Raw genomic sequence first — 6,731 nt, 5'->3', positions numbered from 1 at the left:
ACATGTCAACAAGAAACACATTGCCTAAATCCAAAAGGATGGAGTGTTGGAATCATTCGACTTAAAGTCAGATGATACGTGCAAGTATTGTTTACATGGAAAGATGACAAAATCACATTTCGCTGGTTCTTGTGAAAGAGGTGAAGGATTGTTAGATCTCATACATACAGACGTATGTGGGCCCTTCAAATCCACCACAAGGAATGCAAATCGATTCTATGTGACTTTTACTGATGATTATAGCAGATATGACTATATCTACTTAATCAAGCATAAGTCGGAAACCTTTGAAAAGTTCAAAGAGTTCAAACAAGAAGTGTAGAATCAATTGGGTAGGAAGATCAAGATGCTCATATTTGATAGAGGTGGTGAGTATCTTAGTATCAAATTCTACGACTACCTCAAGGAATGTGGAATAGTTTCACAACTGATACCTCCTAGGACACCACAACTTAATGGTGTGGCTGAGAGGCGTAATCGAACCTTGTTGGACATGGTTTGTTCCATGATGAGTCGAGCTTCACTTCCAATCTCATTCTGGGGGTATGCCTTAGAGACTGCTGCCCACATTCTTAATCTTGTCCCAACAAAGAAGGTTGCTAAAACACCTCACAAGATGTGGACATGGAAGGTTCCATCGCTGGCACATATCAAGGTTTGGGGTTGTGAAGTTTTCAGTAGATGAGAGACTCACGACAAGCTTGAACCTTGAAGTGAGAGATGTATTTTCATCGACTACCCATAAAAGTCCTTTGGATATTTGTTCTACAGACCTAGTGACAATGTGGTTTTCATAGCACAAAGAGGAGTGTTTCATGAAAGAAAACTCATATGCAAAGAGGACAGTGGGAGTACTATTGATCTTGAAGAAATTCAAGGGTCAAACGATGAAGGAACCTTTAATACTAGCGCTCAACCTGAGGAAGAAATTCCAGTTGAACCATTTGATGAGTCGTTACCTCTTAGACGTTCCAACAGAGTTAGAATGCCACCTGAGTTTTATGGTTTCCATATTACTACAGATGGTGATACGTTTATCAGTGATTGTACACTGGTAAATTTGGATGAAACTTCTAACTACAAGGAAGATATGATGGGCCCTGAGTCTTCCAAGTGGAAAGAGGAAATGGACAGCGAGATCAAGTCCATGTATGACAACCAAGTTTGGAATTTGGTTAACAATGTACCAGGTCGCAAGAGAGTTGGGTGCAAATGGATCTTCAAGAAGAAGACCGACATGGATGGAAAGGTGCACACTTTCAAGGCTCTAATGGTTACGAAGGGATTTACTCAAACCCCAATGGTTGACTATGATGAGACCTTCTCGACAGTGGCTAAGATAAAATATATTAGGGTTATGCTAGCCATAGATACGTTTCATGACTATGAAATTTGGCAGATGGATGTGAAAACCGCTTTCCTTAATGGGAAGTTGGCTGAAGATGTTTACATGAGTCAGCCAAAGGTTTTTGTGGATGAAAAGTACCCCAATAGAGTGTGTAAGCTTGAGAAATCAATCTATGGATTATAACAAGCTTCTCGCAGATGAAATCTTTGCTTTGACAAGAGAGTCAAAGAGTTTGGCTTCTCTAGAAGTGAAGATGAATCTTGTGTATATGTCAAAGCTAGTGGGAGTATAGTGGCCTTCCTGGTATTGTATGTTGATGACATACTTCTCATAGGAAACGACATTCCAATTTTGTAAGAATTTAAGTCTTGGCTTGGAAAGTGTTTCGCTATGAAGGATCTGGGAGAGGCTGCCTATATTCTAGGGATAAGAATTTTGAGAAATAGGAGTAAAAGACTAATTAGACTAAGTCAAATTACATATTTGGATAAAGTGTTAAAACGTTTTAGCATGGAGAATTCCAAGAAACGAGAGTTGCCTATCCATAGTAATACCAAACTGAGTAAGACTTAGAGTCCAAGTACTGATGCAGAGATAGCAGAAATGAGTCGAGTTCCATATGCTTCCGCCGTTGGATCGATCATGTATGTTATGACATGTACTTTCCCTAATGTGGCTTTTGTTTTGAGCGTGGTTAGTCGATATCAGGGAAATCCAGTTAAAGTTCATTGGATTGCGGTCAAAAATATTCGTAAGTATCTGCGAAGAACTAAGGACTGGGTCCTTGTGCTTGGTGGCAGTGATAACTTAAGAGTAATTGGGCATAGTGATGCCAGCTTTCAGACAGACATAGACAACTTCTGTTCTCAGTATGGCTAAGTGTTTACCCTTAATGGGGGAGCAGTAACTTGGAAAAGTTCCAAACAGGAGACCATGGCTGATTCTACCTGTGAATCAGAATACATAGCTGCAAGCGAAGCATCGAAGGAAGCTATATGGTTGAAGAAATTCATCGGAGACCTTGGAGTTGTGCCAGCCATAAAAGAGCCAATGGAGATTTTCTGTGATAATGAAGGAGCGGTTTCCTTGACAAAGGAACCAATAAATCATGACAGATCTAGACATATCGACAGAAAATACCACTTTATCAGACATAGAGTAGAAGAATGACACCTCGTCGTGAAGTGGGTATCATCAGAAGAGAATCCTGCAGATCCCCTCACAAAGGGTCTGAGCAGGGTTAAGCACGTTCAACATGCAAGGAGCATTGGTCTAAAGGGTGATATTAGTTTTAGTAGTTAGATAGACATTTAGAAACTTGTAACAAAGTAAATGTAATTGACTTTTGATGATTAAATTATAAATAATTATTTATGAGTATTGTTTACTGTCATTTGTTAATTGTTTATTATTGTGTTTCATTTTGCATGTTTTTACTTCCTGAATAATTAGATTATTCGAACATCCACAGTCGATCATACTTTCGAAGTAAGTAGTGAATCAAGACTGTCATGAATTGGGTTGTAGATTGTCTAAGGGTTTAGACATAGCAATGGTTTGTTGCAACATTCATGAGTACTTGAAAATAGGGATATTAAGTATTGTATTAACCCACGCTCTGAGAATTACTTCATGGACTTCATCACGAGTAATTCTGAGACGATAATATTTTATAATCTTTAAACGGAGATATATGAGTTGTTGTTTACGAGTTGGTTGTGCATTGATGATACGTAAACGCATCAGTAACATGATGATATAAAACATATTATTGTGCATGATTTGATGAGTAAATAGTGCAAGCATATAAGTCAAAGTTTATCTCTTCCTTTTGCCCTAACGGGAAAAGCGATATCTTGGGCCCCTCGATGATTTGGTGTTGACTTATAGTGTCGGGCCCGCCCAGGACTAATTTGATGTGTTCGATTAGTACTTCTTTGTCATTACAAATCGGAAATCGGGAAACAAAGTATTGGCAATGAGATTTATTATGTTCCATGTCAGTTGTCCATATGATATCTTGTATAACGGAGGATTATATGATCACTTATATTAGGACACATAACTGACTAGGTCAGAGTTCGACAACGGCTTTGAGAGCTACAATTTGCTAATCAATTTTTGAAGTTATACTGGAAACTATAGTTATTAGACTTATCCAAGTGGGAGACTGTTGGATTAGGTGTCTAAGCCCATAACTATAATTGATATATACTTGAATTGATAGTAGCACAGTCCTTTTGGGTTGCCCTCATACTAGCAACTGGACAAGATGACTTTTGGAGAAAGAGGTTGAATTTATTATTTGAATAATAAATTGAGATAATTGATTTATTAATGTATTATGGAAATAATATATTAATTAGAAATCATATTATTTAATTAATAGTTAATCAGAAATTAATTAGAATTACTTTTGGGATTAATTGTATTAATTAAAAGTGTCGGGGCTGTTTAGCAATTTATTGATAGTTGGGGAATTGGGCTCTTGGACCTCCCTAGAAAGGTTGGACGAAAACTTCTAGGAAGGCCCTAGAATTTTCGTCCAAGACCTTGGATGGGAAGTTCATGGATTGCTTAGTCCTTAAGCTAAGGAATTAGGGTTCCCTCCCTAAAACCCTAGCTTTGACTCTAAGCTAATACAACTATATAAAGGGTTATACCCCTTCATGATTTCGACCACTCTTAACCCTAGAAGAATAACCGAATTTCTCAAGTCTTCTCCTCCTCTCTCCTCTCTCATCCTCTTGCCTAGTTTGGGTGTGAGCCATTGGAGGTGTTACACTTGTGACACTTGCTCTCATGCTTCAAGAAGTCTTGGATCCACATTGTTATTACTACATAACAATTAAAGTGTAACATCCCAAAATTTAAGACCAAAAATTCCATTTATAATTAAGTTATTATAAAACCAACAATATAAAAACATCCATAATAACATCCCATGTCAAAACCAAAGTGTAAATAATCAAAACATGTCATTATAAAACAACATCAGAGTGTAATCTCAAAGATCTCATGTGCGGAAAGCATAGTGTGATGCGTTGCAATCCTGCCGACTTCTTTCCTTTGAATATTAAGTACCTGAAACCAAAACTAAAAACCGTAAGCACGAAGCTTAGTGAGTTCCCCCATCATACCACCTAATCACACAATAAACATACTGTCAGGCATATCTGGGTGCCCGATCTACCCTGCTGAGCATACCGGGGTGCTCGACCTACCCCTGTTAGGCATACCGGGGTGCCCAACCTACCCCTGTCATACATACCGGGGTGTCCGACCTACCCCTGTCAGGCATATCTGGGTGCCCGACCTACCCTTCAGTCTCTTTCAACCGGTAACCGGTGACTATTTCACCCCTCCTACTACTATCACATAATATCATAGCATACTAGCACATAAAGCATCACAGATAGTAGCATACTAGGCAATTATCACAAAGACAATCATCTAAACTATAATCACCTACTAGTGGGCCAACATTGGTGCCTTAGACCCACTTCAACTGGAAGGTAATTCACTTCACACTGCTGAAGTCTCGCGGACAAAACTCTAGCTGCTGGATGACAGATTCCCGAACTGTCAACATCAAAATAACACCCAATTAATAGTTGGGTTCCAACACATAACCATAAGTCCATGCTTGGGGTAAAAGACTACTTTACCCCTAACTTAGCTTGGTTCAAGCCCAAGGCCCAATCCAAAGGCCCAAAAGTCAAGCTATGAACCAAAGCCCAACATATGGCCAAATTTTCCAAATTAGGCCCAAACCTCTACATGGTCTTACCCTAAGGCCCAACCATTTATTCAAGTCCAAACATTTGGCATTCCAATGGTCCAACATCTCATAATCATCAAGGCCCTCTACATGGTCTTACCCTAAAGCCCATTCAAATATTCTAGTCCATATACTTGTTCTTGGATAGCCCATCAATAGCACAATCACCAAGACCCAATAGAGAGGCCCAACTCAAGGCCCAAGCAAAATTAGGGTTTTCACATAAAATGACAATTATGGTTAAGTGTTATTACTTAACCCATTAAGGACTTAGTCCATTACGTCCATCACTCCATTAGGCCATTCATACGATATAGTCGGACATAATTCAAAATTCGAATTTAATAGTCCGAACGCGGGTCCCAACAATCCAAAACTAATATTTTCCAAAATTAGGGTTTTCTAAACCCTAATTGGGATTTCCAACCCAATCACAACCCAATTAGTCCAATGGTTAGATTTTTAGGTTGATTAATGTTTCATTAGGTCAACTAGGGTTTCATTAGGTCGAGCACCACCCAATGCCACCTCGGGCGGTGGTGGTCGACGGCGGCACCCGGCGGTAGCCACCACCTCACGGTGGTGGTTATGAGTTTCTTGATTATTCCAACACCAATTACAATTATACAACACAATATACCAAAATAAACACACACACAATAGGATACACACATAGCCACCCTTGTGGTGGCCGGCGGCGGTACATGGTGGCAGCCACCACCTCACGGTGGTGGTTGTGGTTGTGTCTTCTTCTTCTTCATTCCCGATGTCCCATCGTTGGTCTTCGTCCTCAACCACAACAGAAGCGATGACAACGGCGACAAAAACGAAAAGAAGAGAAGACAGGACGTGGTAGTCGAACGGAAAGGCGGCGGCGGAATAATCGTCGGAACCGCAACAGCGACAGCCACGGTCCGATGTTATCGTCGGCAATGGTACAACAACAGTGAATGTCTTTGCCAGCAACAATGGTTCACGATGGTGGCTTTTGTGATCAGAGCCGATAGCGGCGGCTGGAGGATGAGAGTAGTGAGGGTGGCGGCCGGTGTATAGTGTTTAGGGTTAGGGTTCATGGCATGGTGACGGGTTATATACCCGGTTATGTACATCTTCCCCATATTTACATTTCCAGCTCCTCCATCCTAATTCCTTTTAAATAAAGTCCATAATTGACCCTTTTAGCCCTCAGCATTCTGAATTCATTTCAATTTAGGTCCAATACTTACCAAACAACCCTCTGCTTTGAGAATCTTTTGCAAAACTAATCCAGAAATTACCTTTTTAACCCCCAAAATCTCAATTATGACATATTTAGCCCTTCCTTATCTTTTTCTTTGAAATTAAATCCAAATTTACCCAAATAGCCCCTCCTCTACAAAATATTTCCAATATAAGTCCACAAACTACAAAACGAGCCCAATTGAGTATCCTTTAGCCATATGTTCAAATATTCTTTCCACTACAAACCCCGAAAGCACTCTTTAGACCTCCAAAACAAATTATAATGCCAATTACACACTTTTTCACTAAACTCTTTATTTAAATATATACATATATCGGAATAAAATAATACTTAAAACACATCTTCAAATTTTAGGGTTT

The sequence above is a fragment of the Lactuca virosa genome, chromosome 6, assembly GCF_052849685.1.
Source record: "Lactuca virosa cultivar CGN04683 chromosome 6, Lactuca_virosa_CGN04683_v6, whole genome shotgun sequence".
Lineage (NCBI taxonomy): Eukaryota > Viridiplantae > Streptophyta > Magnoliopsida > Asterales > Asteraceae > Lactuca > Lactuca virosa.
Note: the sequence above shows the minus strand (reverse complement) of the source record.